The sequence below is a fragment of the Lucilia sericata genome, unplaced genomic scaffold, assembly GCF_015586225.1.
Source record: "Lucilia sericata isolate MDLA Ls3-8-SP2 unplaced genomic scaffold, ASM1558622v1 Contig000021F_arrow, whole genome shotgun sequence".
Taxonomy (NCBI): Eukaryota; Metazoa; Arthropoda; class Insecta; order Diptera; family Calliphoridae; genus Lucilia; species Lucilia sericata.
This window is the reverse complement of record NW_023994059.1, coordinates 1,265,546-1,276,775: the sequence shown is the minus strand read 5'-3', so window position 1 is coordinate 1,276,775 and position 11,230 is coordinate 1,265,546. Positions and strand designations below refer to the sequence as shown.

The window sequence follows — 11,230 nt, the reverse complement described above, 5'->3', positions numbered from 1 at the left end:
ATTATAAATTCTATACTCTTTTTGGAGCCAAATCATTATTGAACAAACTTATTGTCTTGGGCTAATAATATTACATAGGGGGTCCATTTGAAGTTCGAGTAATCGATATTGTTACATTATTAAGTTTTACTATTTCTTAAATAATTTTTAAACAGACCATAGGATTTGAAAACGAAACTGATATAGATTGTCCAAATTTAATTTAAATAAAATAAGAATAATAAGAAAAAATTGTACTCACACCGATTTCGTTAAAATAATTTTTTAAGGGGACCTCAAATGGGGAATATAATGAAATATGTTCGATCTTAATGCAATTTCCCGATCCTCATAAAAATTTATGAAGATATTTTTCTCGTTCAGGCGCTAACGTGTGTATAACAGACAGACGGATTAACATGGCTATATCGTTTTAGAATTTAATAATTCCCTAGAAATAGTTTTAGAAGTTTTCATTATACCTCCATTTTCTTGATGGTGGGTATAAACATGTTTATACCCTGTACCACTATAGCGTTTGTGCTGATGTTTGTAACACCCAAAAATATTGATCCTACACCCATCATAAAATATATCGGCTCAGAATCACTTCCTGAGTCGATATAGCTATGTCCGTCTATTTAAACATTGTGCGCACTATACAGGTCGCAATTTTCAAGTTAATTTAGTGAAATTTGGCACATACTCTTCTTTTGGCCCACAGACGCAGTCTATTGAAAATGGTCCATTATTTCGCATAGTCTCCATACAACCGTACCCGTGAAGGATACCATATGGTCGGCCTTGCCCAACTATAAATTCTTACTTTTTTTTTATATGGTACTTTCTTATAATTTTTTGTTGTTTTAAATTTTATTTTAATATATTTTTATACCCACCATCAAAAAAGATGGGGGGTATATTGATTTTGTCATTCCGTTTGTAACACATCGAAATATTGGCTATAGACCCACAAAAGTATATATATTCTGGGTCCATATTAAATTCTAAGGCGCACATATGTTTTATACGAGTTAAAATCATTTCATTGAGGATCGGTTCATAAGAAAATTACTTTAACGATTATTGCTGACTTCCGAATTTCATGCGGAAAGTGTGGGAAAGTGATATTCAATAAAACAAACCAAAATCGGTCTAAAAAAAATATGAAAAATTTTATAAAAATCGGCTAATAATTAACCTATCTCTCATATAAAGTCCTCTTCAGTTAATTTGATGAGTAATACCACCTGATGTTTATAGGGAAGCATTCCTTTTACGACATACGGTTTCATCGTGGGTATGTGAGATTCGGCTCAGCCGAATATAACACTCTCACTTGTTTTAATATATATGAGTTGGAGTTATTTTTATTATAATTTCAGATTAACCGTCATCATAAAATTTAGCTGTTTGAGTAGTAAAATATATTTCGTTATATATCGGAAGTAATTCTTTGAAAATCTCGCTACACCCTCTCAGTTGAATTCTAAAAATAGAACACGTCGCTAGGAAGTGTTATTATGATCGTGCCAAATAAAAATTGCTTATGACTGAAAAATGTTTAACCCATTTTAAGCAGATGTAACGAACATGAGACATTCATGCTGGTGGGCTTTAATTTGATTTGATTAAATTATAATTTTGTTCTAATTCTATGTATTTACCTTGATTAATAACATTAATTTTATTAAAATAAGTTTGTAATGTAACTAGAGATCATTATTGCAAAACACTATTAAGTTAGTTAGTTTGAAATGAGTATGTATTTTACATCAAATCCGAAGAAATACACCAAAGCCTCCATAGGGTCTGTTGTACGCCCTTGTACAAGTGTCGCTGGTGGAATTCGAGCCCATGACCACGCGATTACACACCGGAGACAAACTAATTACTATATAATAATATTTTATTAATACTGCCACGAATTGTTAAGCCTAAAAATGAAATTGAAAGTTTCGCCAACAATAGGTTAATAGCTGATAATATTTGTTTATATATTGAAATTATGAAAAAATATTTCACTTTGGGTCAGCACATTTTTCTGACGAGACATCATGATGCAATTGTGTGAATTCGTGTACTAAGCAGATTTACAACAAAAACTCAATTATATTTCTGTATTTATTTGGACTTAATAAAGGTTTTTACAATTTCCACTCTGATTAAAATCCAGACGAGTAAATAGACTTACTTAAATAAGGTGATAAGTTGAACACGTTTTTTTTTTTCGTACTAATGAAAATTTTTATTTAAATTACTATAAAATTAAATAATGCGATATGTATGTATATGTAGATCTAAAAAAAATATTTGAAACTTTAATTGGGAACTCTTATTACCCTTAATATTAGATCTATCATCAGATTCTAAAGCATACAACATATTGAAAATGTAATTTTATTTAATTAAGTCACATATTATGAAACCACTTTAAATACATCCCTTCTAAAATACATCCCTTCCAAATCGAACTGCAATATGTGGTTGAATTGTCAAAATTGTAAAAGTCCCCAAAGAAAAAAATTAAAAGATGAAATTTTTAGCACAACATTAAAAGAACATTTTATTCAATTGAGAGAAAAAAACAAATAAAATGTATTTATTTTTTTTCGTAATATTTCGACCATATTGACCGCAACTAAAAATACAATAAAAATAAAATCCAATGATAATATGGCAATCGAATTCAACTGCCAAAAGGAATAAATAACGAGGGACAAGGGAGTGGCAGAGATAAAAAGGAAACCAACGGATTCATGTATATTTATGGGTGGAGTTTATTTCTTTCTATCATTGGCAAAATAAACTTACTCTGAATGGTTCAAGCAAAAAAAAAAACAACACAGATTTTCACATACACACAACTATTTAGCCAAAAACAAAAAAATACATTTATTTTTTATATATAAAACTAAAAATAAAAGGGAAAAAGAGATGCTTTCATATGTGAATTTGTTAAATAAAATAAAAATATTTTGTGGATCCATGGCTGGCGGTCAGTTAGTGCTGGGTTCGTTATGCGTCACTAGATCTGTTAAAGCTGCTGGTCATCTTTATGATGTTGATGGTTCTCGACATCATTGTGAAGTCAAGCATGTGGAAACTCGCTATTGATATCAAAAAAAAAAAAACAACCAAAATAAAAATAAATATATGAACAAAACGAAAAATCGCCAACACAAAGAACAAAAAAAACAGCAAAGAAATGAATAAATGGCCAAAAGAAATAAACAGTCACATAAAGAATAATCATTTAGAAATTCTATTGAATAATGCATGAGTCCAGCTAGAATCATCATCATAATACACACACATACATACATATTTACTCCAACTCCAACTTCTACAACGATACTTTACGAAAATTCATATAAGTTTGTTTGTTTTTTTAATATAAAAATCAAACACTCAGACTCACATATACATAAATGCACTCAATCGTTTTGGAGAAAACTTTAGTCCACCATCCTTTGTCCCTGTATATTTTTTGGTAAATATTTGTTTGTTCTTCATATGAAATGATGCTACGAATTGTAATACTGGCTGCTGCCACGAGTACCCTCCCGACGATAATGATGAAGATGAGAATGATAATAGAGTCACTGTTTAAATGTTGTTTTTCTTTCTACAATAATCAAAAGAATAAAGGAAAAATTTAATATAAAATTTCATTTTTTTTTATTAAGTTTAACACATACTTCTACTGTTTACACAGTCCCATATACATCCATACATTGAATAAAGTTAGTAAATTAAAGGCGTTTGAAACAGTGGACGATAAAAAGTTGTAAAGAAAATAATGTGGCTGTTACTTTACTTGTGCTTTAAAAAAGCTCTATTAACAGGAACACAATTTTACAAGTCCTTTTCTTAAAAAAAAAAACTTTCTTAAAAATGCTTTCATGTTAACATAAAGAAATGTTTACGTACATGAAAGTTTTTTCTTAAGGAAAGCTCTCTTAATTAGAAAGAAATTTTTTTATTGAATAAAAGCATTTTAAAAAAATGCCCTTTTGAAAATAAAAACTGTTTTCACTAGAAAGGCTTTTTTACTAGGAATGCTCTATTCACTAGAAAGATTTTTTTCCATTAGAAAAACTCTTATCTCTAGAAAAGTTTTTTTCACTAGAAAAGCTCTTTAACTAGAAAAGTGTTTTTCACTAGAAAAGCTCTTTTCACTAAGAAAGATCTTTTTACTAGAAAGGTTTTTTCACAAGAAAAGCTCTTTTCACTAGAAAGGCTATTTTCACTAGAAAAGCTCTTATCACTAGAAAAGCTCTTTTCACTAGAAAAGTTTTTTCACTAGGAAAGCTCTTTTCACTAGAAAGGCTTTTTCGCAAGAAAAGTTCTTTTCACTAGAAAGGCTATTTTCACTAGAAAAGCTCTTATCACTAGAAAAGTTTTTTCGCCAGGAAAGCTCTTTCACTAGAACACATCAATACAGAAACTAGAATTTTTGGCAATTGACCTATTTTTGCAACTAAATTCACCAAAAATAAGCTGCATCCACTAAATGAGTTTTTAAAAGCTTTTGTCAATATTATTGTGAAGCTTTAACAAGTAAAACTCAAATACTGCTTTATAAAAGTATCACAGTTACTATTGTTACCCACTGTATTTCATGATTGCTGTGTGTTATTGTGGTTTGTGGCATGATTATGTATCTATGATTTCCAAACAATTTTCGTTAAAGTTTATTTGTTGTTTGTGGTCATTGATAATGGCTTGTTGAAAAGTCATCCTTGGCTACTCATACGTACTCGCATCATAAAAGTAAGAAGTACATACACACATACATATGTCTGTCCATATAGTGGCTGTTTGTGTTATTGTAGAAATATGCTTCAAGGATCGCATAATTTTCAGTGTGTTAAAAAGCTTTCAGTTAAATGAAATTCACAAAATTTATATGAAAAATAGAAAAAAATGTATATTATAGTAAATATGTGTTTATTTTTCTACATCTCCATTCTATATCTCTTATATAGTTTTATCACTTTGAGGGTGGAGTATGGCCAATGGTTATTTTCATTTTGACTAAAAAAATAACTATATGTATAAAAGAAAAAGATTCGCATCTCATTAGTCTGTTTGTATATTTTATACGTACATAAGTACGATTTCCACTTTATTGGTTTGCTGCTTTAACAGATAAACATTTTCATTTGAAAAATGAATTTTCTTAAATTATTACTTTATTTTTTTTTTTTATTTGTTTGTTTTTGTATTGCTCTGTCCATTTCTATGAGTTTGCTGAAATTATAACTTATTTGGTAGAAAGAATTTATTTTCCATAAAATTAAACTACCAAAATGTTAAGAAATACCTTAAAGGTGATTTTTATTTTTTTTTTTTTATTTATTTTTTTTTTTTGCATTTACTCGTATTTCAAATGATGTTTGGGAATATTTTAATATGAATTAAGTCTTTTTGTCTAGACATTATCTAGGAGTTTACTAGAATTTTTTTATACGTTATTTTCTTAGTAAATCAGTTGTAATCTGTTTAAAAGTTAGATCTTTTTAAGTCATTATAAATTGATGGCTTTATAGAATTTCTACTGTAGAGTAATTTGATGGCCACATAAGGTAGCGAGTTACGTTTTTTTGTCTATGGAAGGATTTGCGGATGCTTTCCTATTAAAATTAAGTGTATTTATAGTGGAATTTAAAGAAACTAACAATTTCAAAAAACCGTTAAAAATGCTAAACATTTAGTTCGTTTGTATATAGAATGAAGATAATAGTATTCACAACAATTCTCTCTCCAAATGGAAGTTTGTATTCAAAATCCACATCAGGAGGTGCCATCGTTTAGGTCCTATCACGTTTAGCTTTTTTTCGAAAAGTCAGACGGACGGACGTTCGACCACTTTCTAAACCCCCCAATATTTTGATCTTGTGTTTATGAACTTCACTTTGAAGATGTTATTATATAAGTATTTTCCCCCTTAATTTACTTTTTTCTAAATTTATTGGATTAATGTTAAAACTTTCTTATTTGTATTATTTCATTAAAATTTTCTTTAGAAACTTATTTAATGTACCATGTAATTCACTAAATAGTTTTAAATGTTTTTTCTTTTAATTTAAATAAACAAACGATAATCCAAAATCCCGACGGATATGTTAATTTAATTCATAACGGAAGTTCCTATATAAAGGTATTTTTAAAAGGTAAACATAAAAGCAGAAAACTGCATTTTTAATAAAAAACTAAAATAAATTTCAAAAATAATGAAATAACTTTAAAGACAATATAAGGGTTAAAATTAAATAATCAAGTCAATGGCATTTTAATAACTTAATAATGCAAAGAGACATTAAGAAACTAAAACATTTAAAAAGATTGTTAACTACTAAAACCCAAACAACAACAAGAACCCAAAATAAATAATCATAAACAAACAAAAATTGTTGACCGACCAAACCAACCAAACAAGGAATGAGTGGACTAGTGAGTGGTGAAGTGACCCATGTTATGAAATTGTAATAAATTTTTACTTTTCATATACATAGTTCCCCCCCTTTTTGCTTTCAAAATGTATTTGTTGTATGTGTGTATTTTCATTGGCAATGAGCAAATTATGTTTGTGTTTCTCTTGTTGTTTTTGTAGCTATTGCTGTAGATCTTAAATGACGATACATAAAATTTGAATCTATTTAGCATACATTAACCCACTGTACATTTTATGAACTGTAGTAGTACTACATATAGTCGTATTAAAAATGTATGCAGATTGTAAATACTTACAGACAAAACTAACTAACTGAATAAATGACAGATTGAAAGAAAAGTCTGTCTGCCTTTCTGTGTCTACTAGAAAATATCTAAATGCTCTATTGAAAATAAAAATGAAATTAAGAAAAAATAGTGAACATATTTTTATGGGAATATTTTGCATTATTGAATCCTTAATAAATCTTTAGAAATGATTTTGTAAAAGAAACAAGTGAGAGAGTTATATTCGGCTGTGCTGAATATCATATAACCACCATCAAACCGTAGGCCGTAAAAGGAATGCTCCTCTATAAACATCAGGGAATATGGCATCAGTCAATTATGGACCGACTTAACAAAATATTTATTTTTGAAAACAAAATATTTTTGTTAAATTTCTAAACCTTGAACAGTAGGGTCAATTATGGTCCGATTGCCGTTAAATTTTATAGAAAGTTTTCAGTTCGTTTATTACTTACTTGTTTCGAATTTCATCGCTGTATTAGTAATTTCAATTCAGTCATGAGCGTAAGAGTAATTTTTTTTTTTTCAATAATGAACCGCTCATAAAATTTGATTTGTATGGAACTTGTGTATGTCGCATTTCATCGCTATACTCGTATTTTTAAATAAGGAATAAGCAAAACCCTTTCCTGAAGGGAACCTTATATAGGGTATAGGGTCATTAAATTCGAAATGAAGAATTTTGTTTCTAAGTATAAACTTTTTTATGTCGATTTTCATCACTGTACTCGTAATTTATTGAATTCTCATCAAATTAACTGAAGAGTACCTTATATGAGGTGTAGAGTAAATCATTGAGCGATCCTCATAACTGGAGACCGATTTTGGTTCATATATAACTTATTTACATCGAATATCATCCCAGTACTCGCATTTTTATTCCAGTTATTAGCGTTAAAGTAATTTTCTGCAGGGGAACTTATATGGGAGGTTGGGTCAATTATGGATCGACCCACATAAAACTTGGAAGCTTAGTTGTGTCAAATTTCAACGCTATACTCGTATTTTAAAGTCAATAATGAGCGTTAAAGTAATTTTCTGAAGGGGACCTTATATTGGGAGTAGGGTCAAAATTATGGACCGATCCACATAGAATTTGGTAGAGAGATTTTGGATTCGTACTCGTATTTTTAAGTCACTAATAAGAAGGGGACCTTATATGGGGTGTAAGGTAATTTATGGGCCGATCCCCCAAAAACTGCGTAGAGAGATTTTGGCTAGCAAAAAACTGAGGTGTGTCCAATTTCATCGCAATATTCGTAATTTTATAACAGCAATGAACGTTATAGTCATTTTTTGAAGGGGACCTTATATCGGGGGTAGGGTTAATTATGGACCGATCCTCATAAAATTTAGTAGAGAGATTTTTGCTCTTATGAAACTTATTTATGTTCATCGCTATAGTCGTTTTTTTAAAGCAGTTATACCCGTTAAAGCTGTTTTTCGGCGGTCCACTTGTATGCGGGCTATCGGAAAACGTGGATCAATATTGCCCATTTTCAATACCAAACAAATCTTATCAAAATATAGAATATTTATGAAAAATTTCAACGTGTAGTCCCTATCGTGATTTCAACAGACAGACGGACGGACGTGGCTTCGAATTTAATAAGTACCCTGAATATACATATATACTTTTGTGGGTCTATGACCAATTTTTCGATGTGTTACAAATGGAGTGACAAAAACAATATACCCCCATCTTTCTGATGGTGGGTATAAAAAGGGGAAAGTATCAGCAACAGTAATGGTCACCTTTAAATGAAACACTTGACTCTGTGTCTGTAATTTTATATAAAACTGATATTAGAAAATAACACTGTATCCTTTTCTAAAAGATTAAGCTGTGCTAAATCCAAATAGATCACATCATGTTTTCGAGATATCGTGTCCTACAGTTTGAAAAATTCCGTTTTTTCCATATTTGAGACGTTATAATGGCGCGAAAACATCGGAAAGTCTAAACTGTCGACTGTCGATCTTGTATATCATTACTATCTATACAACCATCCAATAGGACTAACATTAGTGCAAATTTCATCCCGATCGGAAACATCGGTTTCAAAAGTTGTGTCACTTGACATGATTTATTAAAAATTATCTGATAGATTCATTTACCTGTAAAAACTCCAGGCAATAATCAATAAACACTTTAAAAACAATTGCATTTTTTATTATAAATCGAAAGCAAATTTAATATGTATAAAATGTTTTAACCTTGTTGGCGGTTTAATTTTCTTTTATTTGTGAAAAGGGTGGCGTACAAACTGAATGATTGGCAGGTTACACTTGAAAGTGTATTGTGGAAAATTTATGATCATAAAAAGACATTTTGAGCTATATACCGACATGCGTTTGGTATAAAAACAATCATCAAAAATATTTACTTAAAAACAAACAGAATGAAACGTGTTGGAAAGGTAAGTAATATGTTTGTAATTTTATGTTTATTTTCAAAAATGTACAAAATACACATACTTTAGCAACGCACTTAAAAATTTCTCACGCGTAACTGGATCAGTAGTAGTAAAAACATGGCGTTCAAAATATTTTTTTTTCGTTTTTATTTGATTTGATTTAAAGTATGTTCTTTATGGTTTTATTTCTTATAACTTTTTTATTTGATATACACTTGTTATTTGGGTCTTTGGGATTGGGGTTTTGGTGAAGTTTAGAGAGATTACACAGATACGTTGTTGAAATTTTAATTAATGTGGCAACAAGCAACAATGAAGAGAGAAAAAAAAGCACAGTTATTGGCCTACAAATTGGATTTTAATTAAGTCACTCATAAACTAAAACACCTCAAGTTATATGAGTAGGGAATAAAGCTTTTTTTGTAAATCTAAAATATTTTGCTTTAATCTCTTAAACCTCAGTGTAAACATACATTCACTTAAAAAATACTTCAGTTTAAATTTAAATTAACATAGAATTTTAAATTCATGTTGCCAAAACAAAAGGGTTCTTTTTGATTTTAACATAAATAAATTTATTTTAAACACAAACAATCATCAGCAATCACAAATTTAATTAAAATTCTGCTAAAATGTAAACCATAAAAACTACTCTACAGCTTTCTTTAACAATTTCTAAAATATGATAATAATAAACGTCCTTTTCAGCAAATTAAAAATAACTGCTAAAAACAATAATAATAAAAAATTCCCAAAAAAAAAAAAATAAATAACAATCTGTTATTTGTTTGTTTTTAAATTCTAACGAAAATAATTTTCTTTGACTGGTCCTCTTGAAAAAGTTTTTCATTTCCCCTTCCTGTGCTGCTCCTTTCTGTGGACAAACTCGTCAAATTCATTTAATAATATTTTCACTCAAAATGGTGGAACGAAAGACCAAAAACACCGAAGAAAAAATTAAATATATTTTTTTTTTAGTTATTTTCTTAAAAACAAAATTTACTTAAAGAAATGAAAAAGCTTTCAGATTTGCATAATGAATTTAACTGTGTTGTTAGTATTTTTGTTTGTCTTAATATTCCTTGAGATAAATCTTTTACAGAATAAGGGAAGAGGCTGGAGGTATTAGAAGCGCTATGACCAAACGAAAAAGTTAGCGCATTTCTTAAGAGTTCTGATATCAAAAACAAATTCTAATTAATTTTCTAATAACGAACAAATTTTAATGAAATATTTTCTCTAGTTGTTTTTCGTTATCGTTTTCTTTGGCGCTTTGCTTGGCTTTCGTTTGGTTTAATTTAGTGGCCGTGAAGCGATGAAGCAAGGAAGCGGAAATAAAACAAAAAGTTCTGTTTCTTTGTGAGTGGAAAATGTTTAATTACAAATGGCGTCAATATTAAAGTTTTAAAAAACTGTTTGTTGTTGTTATTATTGTTATTAATATATATAGAAACCTTGAGATTTAAAGTTTATTAAAATTATATAAATTTTTACATTGAAAAATTTACACAAACAATAAATGGATTTAAGGGCAAACCACAAAAATTCCTTTCACATATAAATCTTTTACCAAAAAGGAAATATAAATGTCTTCATCTTTTAAACACATGTCAATAGATTATTCGTCCTTGTACGTTTATCAACAGATAGAGATGTCATTGCTTTAATATTTTCATTCGCAGGAATTATGATGGATTTGTAGACCACATATATGATGGGTCACACCTTAAAACCGCAAAAAAAAAATATATAAAAAAATATAAAAGAACAAACACACATGCAAGACATAATCATAATTGGCCCATTACGATGACAATCGCATACAAAAGATTCTTCGTTGATGTGTCCAAATGTGAATCGTATTTGTGGCAATTTTCCACTAATACCTTTTTTAGATCGATTATGATTGATGGATGTATCGTGTATTTATGTTGCATACTAAAAAACTAAAAGGAAATCTCAAACACATGCATACATACACATATGTGTTACGAAGAAATACACACGAACAGCACAAATGGCATAGATTCACATAATCACATCAAAATATTTTTTCATAGAAATTGAGTTGTAATGATGTTTGTTGA

At 29.1% G+C, this 11,230-nt stretch overlaps 1 protein-coding gene and 1 long non-coding RNA gene across 2 annotated transcripts in view; one reads left to right on the top strand and one right to left on the bottom strand.

Moving 5' to 3' along the window:
* Positions 1–11,230, top strand: part of LOC119608152 (AP2-associated protein kinase 1) — a 186,671-nt gene that overhangs the window by 94,473 nt on the left and 80,968 nt on the right. The gene's annotated exons all lie outside the window — the stretch shown is intronic.
* On the bottom strand, positions 2,858–3,556 carry LOC119608209. Its single transcript, XR_005231804.1, has 3 exons — positions 3,401–3,556; positions 3,304–3,336; positions 2,858–3,089 (listed from the first exon to the last, which is right to left on the bottom strand). It is a non-coding gene; the product is annotated as an uncharacterized LOC119608209 (long non-coding RNA).